Here is a 13,082-nt window from a genome sequence, read left to right as displayed (position 1 = left end):
ACAGAAAAAAGTTTTTCTTCTGTGACTTACGTCCCTACAAATGGCTAATTATACGGCCCAGTGGTTTTCAGATGCATTGGCATGGATATTAACATTTCACTCTTCCTTTAACAGTTATGATGACTTCTGATTACAGTGTTGTCACAGGTAGCTCAGTTTCTCCCCAGGACAAGGCAATTTGGGCATTGCAATGGCAAGAGAGCCACCAAGAGCTCCTGCCCCATGAGGGGCACGGGTGCTTTGGGCTATCTGGAAAGAACGCTGAACTCTGTGAGTCAGGAGCACTGGGTTCTAGTGTTGGCTCTGCCCCTGCTTGTCATGAGAACTAGCCATCTGCAGGATTGAGCATTTATTGATGTTATGCACCTAAAATAATTACCACTGTGATCAGCCCATGGTAGACATTCAAAAATTCTGGTTTCTACTTGATTCTTCTGAGCCTCTTCTCAGTCCGTCATACCCATTTGTAATATGTATGAGGTGAGAAAACAGATGTCAGAGTAATTTCATGACGGTCTAGTCCCCAGGGGAGCACTGAGAAGGGGCTCAGGGCTCCAAGCAACTGGGCAGAGATGCAGAGTTGGGGTCAAGTGTTCCTGGGAGCTGATGCGGGAACCGAGAAGCAGAGCAGAGACCTGGGAGGTCTGGTCACTGGTGGGCAAGCAGATAAGAGTTTTCAGGCCCTCAGACCATTCCAGGCCCTCTCCCGGACAGGACCAACCTCAGGGCCTCCTCCAGGTGGGAAGCTGCTGGTGCTGAGCCAGGGCGAAGTGAGGTATGCTGGCAGAGCTGGCTCTCTGGGCAGGCAGACTCCACTGTGAGGAAGTAGCTTCACCTCCTGACCATCTCATCCTCTGTAAAATGAGGACGTTAATATCTAGAACTCAAGAATTCAGTGAGGCAGAGGGCAGAGAGCACTGAGCACACTTCCTAGTGTGGACACGCTCAGAAATGTTCACACTTACGGTGTTACCACAACAGTGTTCACACACCATATGGTGTCTAGAGTATTATCAAATACTCTAATACATAACCTGGAACATGTGATCTGTTTCATATTGTAATGTAATACATTTACATTATAAAACTATAATTACTCCATAGTTTCCTTAAGACATTCTTGTGGCTAGAATAAGGTACATAATGAAAACAAAGAAGGAGAGGAGAAGGGGCAACTACCGTGTTCCGGTTTCTGTTGCAGTATCTGGCACACAGCGGACTTTTCCAGAGGCGTGGCCTTGGCGCCTGCTGACCCCTGAGCAGAACACAGGGACAGCCCCAGTGGCAAACGATTGCAGATGCTTGGTGTCAACAGGGAATCTCTCCTGGTGTCAAGAGAGCAGTGTCTTAATGGCCCAGCCCACATCATCCACTTCCCATTTGCTCTGTTTCTGGCTGTGGCCCTCTAAGTGGGTGTTTGGAGGTCTCGGGAGATCTTTTCTCCAGGTGTCCTAGATAAAGGCTTGAACAATGCGATTTGAGAATGGCTTTGCCTGATAAATGGCTGGTGATTTGTCATCCAGAGTTCAAGGGGACACTGAGCACTCTCGTTTGACTCAGGGGCCAGTGGGTACCTTGAGTGACTCAGGCAGAATCGGGGCCGGGAAGTCACCCACATTGAGTGTTGTGAATTGACCAGGCAAATGCTTTTCAAGATGATTCTGTTCAACTTTGGATGTCTGCAGAACAATGCATTCTGAACAAATCTGTCTCTAGCCTCATATGGCACGGTCAGGCTAGACAGCACACCTGCTGAGGGGCTTCAGTATGTGAAGCAGCAGCATCTAGAGATGGAAAAGCAAACGCTGAGCCGAGGGAAGGCTGCCTACGGGGAAGAGAAAGACAGCAAGGGCTTGCTGGGAACACAGGCACACACCACCCCTGAGTCTTTCTTTTTAAACACTGTAATTCATCTAAGTATATAGGCTTCTATTTTGGGAGCTGGGAGATATATATACACACACATGCATATTTATATGAGGAGAGCTGTATCTATACATTTGTGTGTCTATATATAGAAGGTGATCCAACTTGAGCTATATGCACACAGATTTTGGAGATATATATATGTGTGTGTGTGTGTGTGTGTGTCTATATATATCACATATATGTTTACTCTATATATCATGTCCTGGTTTCCTAATAAACACTGGGAGATTTCCTATCTGGGTTGTGGATTGCAGGCAATCTATCACCGTGTGACATGACACTCTAGAATGTGTATCTGTGTGCGTGTGTGCATGCCTCTCAGGCATGTGTGTATTTTGTCTATTCTCTGTCATCTTTAGAGGCAACATGGGCTTCAGTTGATAGTATTTTATCTGCAGTGTTTGCAGGGAAGCTAGCAGAGGAGTGAGCAAAGTGCCCCTCGTGTGTGATGCACACTCAGTGCTCAGGAGCCAGCGGCTGGCTGGACAGTGGACATCTGTCTTCAGTCCTACAGGACTGTCTAGACCCAGGCTGTCATCTGCCTGTCCCTCCATCCCTGCGTGCCTTCTCCCTCCAATGCTTGCGGAAAAAGCCCTTAAGATGGTGTGATTTGTCCAAGGAAAGAGGCTATGGAGCTTCTGGGACAGGCCCTGTGTGAGGGGCTGGGGGCCTTGTTCCAGTTCCAGCAGACCAAGTCCAGGCCCCACATGCCCCAGGGCTGCTGCTGACATGGGGCACAGGCAGCAGCAGCAGGGAGTGGAGGCTTTGGTAGTAGTGAGCTTTTTGCGTTGGAGGGTCTTTAAGCTTCTGTTGCCTCCACCCACTGTCAGGGAGGCTGGTGCTTGTGCTCATCCCCAAGCCGGGCCGTCGGGGAGGCAGGAGCTCGTGCCCATCACGGGTCGGGCTGTCGGGGAAGCTGGCGCTCGTGCCCATCGCAGGCCGGCTGAGGCGGGACTGTTGCAGGGTTTCCTCATTGGTCCACAAGCGTGGCGTGCATTTGGGTAAGGAGTGGGATGAGCTGGCTTCAGAACCCCCTGTGTTTGCACGTGTCTTTCCTTCTGACTGAATTAATTGCATTGACTCCATCCCTTAGCCAGGATGGAAATTGGTTCCATTTGTTTTTCACCTCACACTTCTGGGGGTGTGTGGATGGAAGAGCATTTCCCCTGCTCAGAAACCCTCTATTGGTTTTGCTGTCTTCCATCAGCCAGCATTCAGCTTTGTTGGCAAAAGCCCTTGGTTTTAGAAAGCTGGTGCATTTGCCCCCCAGGAACCCTCTGATCTGCTGCTTATGGTCTTGCGCCTCCTTCCCTCCCTGTTGTCAGAGCTTTGTCCTGCCTGTGCACCCACAGTTGCTGGCGTCTAGGGACCCTGCAGGGCAGGGATGGTTGCAAGCCCAGGTCTCGGCACAGTGATGTCTTAATAAGTCATCGCTGAATACATGGTTGAAAGAATGAACGTTGTGATTGACTGGACCAGACAGCTTCAATAGCTTGTTAATAGATTTAGATAATCAGTTGGCATGATCAAAACAACGGATTGATTTGCTGTGGTCTCGAACGCATGGCCTACCTGTACGGTCAGCCGCCTACCTGCTGCCTAGGCCTCTCCACAGGCAGCGTGGTGGGTGGCCCACTGGGCACAGCCCCGGTGCAGCAGGGACCGAATGAGTGGGGGTGGGAACAGGCCCCCTCCACATGCAGCTCCGGGATGGCCTTGCGTCTGAGTTTTGAATGCATCAGTCAGCTTCCAGTGCAGCTTGCATCGTGTTTGCTGACACAGATTAACTAGAGCTCCGCAAAATGGTTGCCTTTTCTTTCAGAGATCATTAAAATTATATGTGTGTGTGGGTGAATTTCTTTAAAAGTTGTTTGTAAATATCCGTCTTCATTTTTCATCTTCTTCCTGAGGTAATGTATTCAGTACCTCCACTTGATTTAGGATATAATTCACCTCGTCCTGCTAGAGGCAGTCGGTTTAGAGAGATGAGTCCGCATTTCACAGGCTGGTGCCAACTGGTGGGGCCTGGTCCTGGGCCATGGGTAGGAAAACAGCAGCCAAGCGAGGCGAGTGTTATCCTGGTCCCCACCCTACCACGGTGCTGGCTGCTGCAGGGGGAGGTGGAACTAAGAGCTCAGTTCAGTCTGGGATTGATCATTGATCATCAGCTTCAGTGGGGAGCCGTGAGTGCAGGCCGGCCTCAGTTCTTGCTGGGACTGTTCACACAGTCCCTACTGCTTCCGGCACCAAGCCGAGCTGTCTGACATGGCTCCCCTTCCTGTAGCCTGTAGCGGTGTTTCTTCACGTAATGAAGGTCAAGGCCCATCATGGCCAGGCCGGCCCCCTAGGCCTTGGTCTCAGCTTGTGGCACCCACCCCTTCCTCCAAAGGGAAACCTCCAAAATTTCCCTTTGGAGCTTCCCAGTCCCCACGTCCTCCGAAGCCTTCCCTGGTGCTCTGGTCCTTCCTGCTCCCTTTTCAGAGTGTGTCCTCTACTTCTCTGACCCCCGGGCTTGCTTCCTGGTCTCATCCGCCAGCCTGGGAACCCTTTGACAACAAGGATCCTGCCTGGCAGCAAAGGTCACAGCTTGTCTGTTGGGGTCTACTTGGCTGCAGGCAGCAGACACCCCCAAATAATAGTGGCTTCAGTAAAGCTCACAGGTCTCCATCACATTAAAATCTGGTGGCAGACAGGCCAAAGCCGATGCGACCTGCCAGTGCCAGGCACCTGCACTGTACCTCTGCTGTTGCCCTGGGGCACGGACAGCTGCTCCCACACCTCAGGGAGCATGGAGGAAAGGAGGAAGGCGCTCCCTCCCTGGTGTAAGGAGACCTCCTGGAATTTGCACAAACCTCCTCCCTTAGTCCCTTGGCCAGACTTAGTGACAGTGCCATACCCAATTGCAAGGGAAGCCTGGAAGTACGGGCTCCATTAATGCCCAGCTATTGGGGTTCCATTCTTTTGGAGGGGGAAAGTGGATATTAGGAAGCTATTAGCCATCTGGCACTCCAGTGAGTTTTAATGTTGTATGCTTTGATGGAACCCATGTGTGTTTATAAAGGCCTGGGGCAAGAATGCAGTGGAGCGAAGGCTAGAGTTTGCGCCTCTGTTGACTACCAGCCTGGGCCAGCACTGTACCCCATGCAGCTCCTTCCCCCCTTCCCAAGCCCTACAGCGCTTGGTGGCATTAGCCTCATTCCTGAGACCCAGAAGAAGTAATTTGTCCAAGTCATACAACCATACAACCATTAGATGGTAAACCAGGGGTCAAACCTAGTGTCTCCTTAAAGGCGACATCATCCTTAGCTACCTGGAATTGGAGAAACTCAGCTCCATGTCGACTGAGTGCTGGGACACACAAGAAACCACGACGAATCCGGGCAGGGCCAGAGAGAGGGCGGGTGGGAAGGAGTGGAGGACATGGTGCTAGTAGCCCAGTGGGGCACCACGCTGTTGACATGGGATGTGCCAGGCCTGGGGACAGGGTGACGAGCTGGGAGCATGGGGGTGGCTGAGGCCTTCAGACCAAGCCTGGCCAGCAGGTTGCTGCAGCCAGCTGGGGACCCCGGGCAAGGGCGTCGCATTTATAAGCAACCTGGACCTTCTGAAAAAGCAGGAGAAAGGCCTTGCTTAGCTGGTGAATGAGGCGGCCCTTCCTTCCACAAAATGAAAAACAGTTCTCTTTTCCCCAGACTGTCCCGAAGCTTATTCCAGTCCCCACTCCCACCAGCAGTCCATGCCAGTGGAGCTCCTCCCGACGCTCCTGTTCTTCCCTGCCTCTCTCCCGCCTTTTCTCTTCCTTAATTTAAGGTGTAAAATTTGGAGTCTGTGGTTTGTGTCCAGACAGGCCCAGTCCAGCCACAGAGCAGTCCTCTCCCACTGCCCGCCCTGCACAGGGCTCTGCTTACTCTCCTTGCTGGAAAATTAACGGCCCCTCCGTTGTTCACAGAAAGAGCGGGGAAGGAACGTCTTGACGATATAGAAAAGCCTCATCCTTCTTTCTCATCCTGTGACATGTTTAGAGCCCAGTTATTTCATGTGGGGAGGGCAAAGCAGGGGGCCACCCTGGTTCCACCCCCTTCTCCTGCCAGGCACTCTGCCAAGAGGTAGACATGACCTTCATGACAGCCAGGTGTGGTCTCAGGTGCCCTGTTTCACGTAGCAGGAAGGTGAAGCTGGGAAGGCGCTGTACCAGCAGGGCAGGGACAGAGTTAGGAGTCCACAGCTGTCTTCGAATTTGTCCTCCTAGTGACAAGGAGGTTTCCTTGATGAAAGCCACTGTATGACTCTGACGGGTGAGCATAGTCACCTGCCTGCCTGCGGATGGGTCTCTGCGAAGCCGCTGAAGCCTGTAGAAGTCCACAGCCCATGCCTTCTGGAGACCCAGAGCCAGACTGAGTTGGGAGGACAGGACGAGATATGCCACACTCAGATTGCCAAGGAACAGCTAGAGAGCACCGTGTGGGAAGTAAGGGCCCAGCGCTGGAGTACGCAGCTCATCGGCTACAGCAGTGGCTGGAGGCTGCTCTGGCGAATCAGCACACATGGTGGCTTAAAGCAACACAGATTTATTCTCATGTGGTTTCAGATGGCAGAGTCAGAAGTGGGGCTCCTCGGCTAAAATTGAAGTGTCACAGGGCTGATTCCTTCTGGAGGCCCTCAAGGAGGATCCATTCCTTGCCTTTTCTGGTTCCCAGAGGCCACGTGCTCTCCTTGACTCCCAGCCCCTTCCACCAAAGCCAGCCCCTCTTGATGGCCCCTCGCTGGTTCTGGTGTTCCTACCTCTCTCTTTCACTTTTAAGGACCCTGGTGATTACATGGGGCTCACCTGGATAATTCAGGATGAGCTTCCTGTCTCCAAGCGAGCTGATAAGCAACCTCCATTCCCCTTTGGCCGTGGAAGAACACCAGTCCACAGGTTCCATGGGTCAGGATCTTTGGGAGCAATTGTTCTGCCTATCACATCTGCTGTGAATGACAGAAATTCAGAGGAGTCCCGGTTCACTTGATGCACAAGTGGACATTTCAGGCCTTCTCCCATCTGGTTCTGAGGCACCTGGAAGTCCCAGAGAACAGTGAGCCGGAGACCAGCCTTGGGGCTGAGTCTCAGCCCTGCCACCCTCCTGCTGACTCTGGGAATTCACTTTTCTGAGCCTCAGTTTATCCGTGTGTAAAATGAGGCCAGCGGTCTCTGCCTTGTTTACTTCACACGACTGTTTATTCAGCAGATGCCCAAATGCCCATAGCGCGCCATGTATTCTTCCACTTGTCCGTATCTGTCGAGTGCCCACCATGTGCCAGTCATGGTATTGCACATGAGGTATAAACCAGCAAACAAGACAGCCCAAGTCCCTGCCCTCCAGCTGCCTCTACCTGGACTGCCAGGCCTGGGGTTGGGCAGTGGCTGGGCAGACCAGGCTGGCTGGAAGCATCTGGCAAGGTAGGCCCAGCCTGCCGCATACTGTTCCTTCACCTGCCTGGGCCTGTGCAATGAAAATCCTCATCTGTGCAATGAAAATCCTCGTAAGATTAGAGGGTTGACATGAAATGAGACCCAGTTGTAGGACCTGGCAGCCCTGCTGCTACATTAGTGACTGTAGATGCAGAACTGGGAGGACCCACCAGCTGAGCAGGATGCCCTCCCAGAAGCACCCGGCCAGCACCCTGAACATGGCTATGGGCAGGACAGCAAACAGCAGGACAGGGCAGTGGGGAGACAGCTCTCTGTGCCGCAGGCCCGCCCCTCCCCACCCCCTGCCAACCCCTCCCCACCCCCTGCCAGCCCCTCCTCCACGGGAGACCGGCCTTCTCAGGCAGGGGCCATGCTGTGATCATGGCCGCGGGCACGAAGGCGAGAACCGATGTTGATTCAATTCACAAATGTGATGAATCGCCTGCCGACTGTGTTTATTTGTCAGGGCTGCTGTGAAGCTGGTGTCAGTGGGGGATGTCTGTGCAATCGAAGCCAGTATCCGCTTTGACAAGAGTTAGAAGTAGGGTTTATTTTTTTCCATTAGAAACTCTTGCTGTTCACTTTGAACGTAGAGTGTGGAGGCCTGGCTGGAAGGCTTCTCCTCAGGACAAAGAGCTGGACAGCAGTGGAAATTCTAGAGCAAGTTTCCACAGGTGGGACGCTCTGGGCCTAGACTGTTCTTTAAAAAGAAGGCGGAGGAGGAGAAAAATCCCCAAGGCCAGCAGCAGCAATATTTCAAGAGGCAATGAAATGAACTCTCCCTGCAGCTGTCAAAAGAGAGGCTGAGAATTGGCCAGGTTGATGCTAGGACAGTGTTTTAAAAGCACAGCTCTGACCAGTGGCCAAAAGTCCAGTGCAGACTTCCTACTTTCTAATGCAAGGGCCTCGTGGACCGGCTTCTGCTGAGTTCTGTTTCCTCATTTCGAAGCCCCTGCCTTTCAGCTGGACTCATGCTGCTGTTTTCCAAAACGATCTGGGCTCTCCTGTGTCCCAGGTCTTCACTTGCTCAGTCCTCTCCACCCCAGGTTCCCCGCTTCCCTCCTGCACTGTCTAGTAAACTTGGACATGGTCTTGTGGCGTGTCATTCAGAGGTTCCCTGTGCTGTGCCACCAGCCGGGGCTGCTCCCCAGTGGGTGGTGGCTTTGTGCTGGGACTCTGTCACTTGGCCTTGGGGTGCTGTAGGGGGCTGGGTCCCCCACCGGCCAGTGAGCTCCATGTGAGTGGGCAGGGCCCAACATGGGGGTGCCTCCCATCAGCTCCCCACTGTGGGCACTGTGGGTTCTGGAGATTCTGCCTGCGCCAGGAGCTCCTGCATCCACGAGGTGCCCATGAGCACACCAGGGACAGAGGAGGCTGTCAGCAGCACCACCCTCCCTTCCCAGCCAGCCTTGCCCTGGGACAGGTTAGCCAGAGCCTGCACTCGGCAGGTGTGTTGACCATGAGCACAGTCATTTCCGAGCTGGCTGACTTCAGGGGTCAGCCGCTCCTGCCAGGCAAGCAGGCATCCTGGGGGAGACGGGGAAGAAACAGCATAGCAGCGAGGCCTGCCAGCCCCCACCAGCAGGCTCCTGTGCCCCCCATGTGCTAGGCAGAGCAACAACCCCTAAGATGTCCACAACCCAACCCCAGAACCTGCAGATATGGTGCCTTACATGGCAAAGGGCAATTCGGGTTGCAGGCGCAGGTAGTTACTAAGCAGCTGCCTTCAAGCCTGTATCTGGGTAGCCCCGGGGTAATCACAAAGGCCCTTTCAGAGAAGAGAGAGGCAGAAGAGGCTGGTGGAGTGATGCTATGTGGGAAGGGCCACAAGAAGGAGCCGGGACGAGGGGATGTGGTAAATCCCTCAGCAGGAAAAGGCAAGCGAGGGGTGGATGTCTCCCTGGAGCCTCCAGGAGGAATGTGGCCCTGCCAGCATCCTGATTTTAACCAGGCGAGGCCCCTTTCAGACTTCTAGCTCTAGAATTTTAAGACAGTGAATTTGTCTTGCTTTAAGCCACAGCAGTAGGAAACTAACATATCCCCTTTGTACCTCCCAGACCCCAGGCATCAGATCCTATCCTTCCAAGCACCCTGGAAGGGCTGGCTGCAGCAGTGTCAGAGTCAGGCAGCCATAGAAAGTAACAGAAAACTCTGGCCATGGGCCCAAGGGAAGGACAAGCCTAGGAGAGGCAGCCAGGCCTCCATGAGTGACCCTGGGCAGTGGGCGGGACAGGCTGGATGTGCCTGTTGATTGACACATCGGAGTAGGGGCAAGGCCAGTAAAGAGTGTGAGAGTGTGGACTGTGCCACTGCCTTGCTGAGGAACCTCCCACGCGTGGAAACTGCCGCCCTCCTGGCCTGAGTGTCTGGTGCAGAATCCCCATTGGCATGTTGAAGGCCCGCTAAGGTTTAGGGTCAGGCTGCATTTCTGGTCTGTTCTCCAGGAACACGCTACCCTTGCCGACCTCCAATTTGACTCATGCAGCTTCCTCATCAACATCCACCGCTGCTAAGTTAGTTCCTTTGCCTCCTTTCAGGCCCCGTTCACATGGTGCCTTTGCCGTGAAGGCTTAAGCATTGGAGTCTCAAGGGAATCAACTCACATTCCCAGAATCTAGGATTGCTCCTGATCTGTAGGAGATGTAGAATCAATTCTGTTGGAACCAATGAAAAATGAATGAAGTTTCCCCACTCCTCAGCTCTTCCTCAGCATCTGAGAGGAGCGGCCATTGCAGGCCACCTCCCTGCAGGGGAGGCCAGGGCCTCCGCAGCCAGTGTCACAGTGGAGCCCTCTCTGAGGAGAGACGTGGCAGTAATAAGGTCTGCTTGTGTGTGGTTCACATCTCCTGGGCCTGCTCTGCCAGGCCATGGGATGGACTGCACAGTCCGGGGGAATTTAGTACAGACCCTCTGGTGGTGCCCAGACCAGCTGAACGTTTCATTTACTGTGCTTTCGGTGGGAAATAACCACCCTCTGTGACTCTCACTACGGAAATAAAGTCATTGTTAATAGCCAGGGTTTCTTTGGAACGCAGTCTCAGAAAGTGAAGTCCATTGGCTACAACATAGAAAACTGCCAGGAACGCAGGCATCCGGCAGGGAGAGGCCATTTGTTTGCGTCGCTGTCCCAGGGCCTGGCACCGGCTGGCACTTTCTGTCTCTGGAATGGGCCATGCCCACTCTCCCTTTGGATGGTCCGTTTGCTCACCCTGGAACATTCTTTGAACTTGGAGGCAGTGCCCAGCAGAGCTGGAGGCAGCAGCATTTCAGCTGTGACCTGAAGGATGGGTAGGCGCCCCTCGGAAACAAACAGTGGGAAGAAGGAATGCGCCATGAGCATCTCCGTTTGGGGAGCAGCTGCTGTAGGTTCTGAGCATCACTAACGAGGAGGGATCAGTCTACCCTCTGCCGAATCCCTTCACAGAGGCCCAAACCATTGACCCCACTGTCTACTCCCCTGAGAACCTTTCTTGAGCCCGCCACTTCTTCCCCACTGTTCCCATTCCCGCAGTGACGACCTGTCTGCCCCTCACTGCCTGGTGACCTGTCTGTCCCCTCCCACAGCATGGACTTGGCTTGTCGAAAGCCGTCCCTGCCCTGCATGGGCTGCATGGGCCCCTCCACCTGGATCCTGTTCTGCTGCATTCACTGCCCAGCCTGGAGTCTTATTCCAGAGTGGTCTCCATGATGGCGTGTCCACGATGCTCACACCCCCTGAGGATGTCCCTGGTGCTGGGCACAACGTCTGGCATGGCAGGTGCTCAGCATTTGCTGAATGTGTGAGGGAGCCAGTGCCTGGGCCCAGGCCTGTGCCACGTCCCAGACAAGCACCGTACTAGGCCCAGCAGTCAGACCTGGGAGGGCATCTGGCCAAAGACACACCCTGAGCGAGAGGCCGGGGCTGAGCCATCCTAGGATATTGTCTTTCATTATTCAGGAGATGCGTCTTCTAAATGGGGCCTTCCCTTGTGGAAAGAGAGAATCCCCCCCACCCCAACATGGCCGTGTGGATTTGCCCCCTGGTGTGTCCCCCTCGCTGTGCATCGGCTGACGTGGACCCTCAGCTACGCTGCTGGTACCATCCAGATGAGGCCCTGGACCTCTCCACAGCAGGGCTGGACAGGAGAGCAGCAGGAGGAAGAAAACCAGTGTCTAAGGTCCTAGGCAAGCCTTGGACATCAGGCCTCATTTAGAGAGCCTGTCTGTCGGGGACAGCCAGGAAAATACCTTTGATGAGGTCAAGAGTTCCTGAGGCTGTTCCTCCTCCTCCCAGAGGCTGGCAGGCCTCCTCGATAACCTTGCCACCACCCCCCCGCCCCATCATCACGGCATCAGTCTCTTCCTGGAGAGGCCTGGCCCTGAAAGAAAGTGGACTAACTCTCTGGCCAAGGAACCCTGTCAGGGTGGTTGGGAGGCTCCCATGTTCTCTTCCTTGAGTGACTCCGAGCAGCCCGTGAAAGTGGCACACACCAGAAAGGGCCCTTCTGTGGCCCAGGCTCGCTCCCCGCTCGGTCCTGGTGCCGCCCCAGGAATAAACACGTTTATTCACGTTTGCTTGTTTGTGTTTTGGGTTATGACCGTAAGCATGACAGATGTGACCCCTGGGTCCCCAGAGCTTGCAGTCTAGCAGGGAAGAAGAGCCATAAGGATGTCACACTTCAGCAATGTGTGCCAAGTGTAAAGGCAGGTAAAGGCAGGTTCGTGTGCCCAGCACAGTGGGCAGGGGAAGCTTCCTGGCAGAGGAGATGTTTCAGCTGAGACCTGCAGGATGAGGAAAAGCTATCCAGTCACAAGGAGAGGCAAGTCATGGATGGGGAGCAGTGCATCCAGGGGCTTGGGGCTGTGGCTGTGGGGAACTGGGAGAATTCCACAAGGAGAGAGACGGGTCCTGGTGCGGAGGCCTGTGGGTGTGGCAAGCCCTTTAAACTCTGTCTTGGAAGCAGGGGCATCAAATGCTTTGGGTGATGTGATCAGATGTGCAGTGTGGAAGGAGCCTGCAGCCTGGGCTGGAAGAGGGGACAGCATGGTTAGAGATGGATAAGCTATGAGAAGACAGTGTAGCCACCAGGCCAGAAGCTCCTGCTGGCCTGAACTGCCATGCCAGCCCTGTGGACAGACAGACATGGGCTGACTGGGTGGACTCTGGAAGGAGAATCTTGGTGGCAAGTGAGAAGCGGAGAGCACAAAGGACGGCTGAGGGGCTCCTGGCATCTGGGTTGGGTGCCTGGAAGGATGAGAGATCAGGGGTGTGGAGAAATGGCAGGGGACAGCCACATGGGTGTGCAGATGTGCCTGGACAGAGCTAGGACTCTGCAGCTCAGGAACGCCTTGGGCTGGAGACAGGCCTGCCTTCAGGGGGCCAGGCCCACTCCATGGGTCTCTGCAAGGTCACTCAGTGAGAGCAGACAGAAGCAGTGCAGGCAAGGCCCTCCCTGGGCACATGAGCCTTCAGGCAGTTGGTGGGGGAGCATGTTGTTAAGTTCCTGCCATGGCAAGAAGTACCCCTCAGAGTTCCTCTTTGGTCCCACCCAGTTGCTAGCTTTGCCTCGAACAAATGGCTATGGGAGGACAGGGGCCTTTTGGAAGCGCTATTGGGGGCTGTGGTGGGCTGTCAGTTGGGAGCTGGAAGGCCTTGCTCCGTGGCTGCTATGCAGCGGGGGTGGTGCCTCTGGTTAGTGTGCTGCCTCGACAGGGTGTCACA

General features: G+C 54.3%; 1 protein-coding gene across 1 annotated transcript in view; it reads left to right on the top strand.

Moving 5' to 3' along the window:
• Positions 1-13,082, top strand: part of TRAPPC9 (trafficking protein particle complex subunit 9) — a 712,655-nt gene that overhangs the window by 600,962 nt on the left and 98,611 nt on the right. The window lies entirely within an intron of this gene.

Source organism: Chlorocebus sabaeus, chromosome 8 (genome assembly GCF_047675955.1).
Source record: "Chlorocebus sabaeus isolate Y175 chromosome 8, mChlSab1.0.hap1, whole genome shotgun sequence".
Classification (NCBI taxonomy): domain Eukaryota; kingdom Metazoa; phylum Chordata; class Mammalia; order Primates; family Cercopithecidae; genus Chlorocebus; species Chlorocebus sabaeus.
This window is presented reverse-complemented; position numbering and strand designations above follow the sequence as displayed.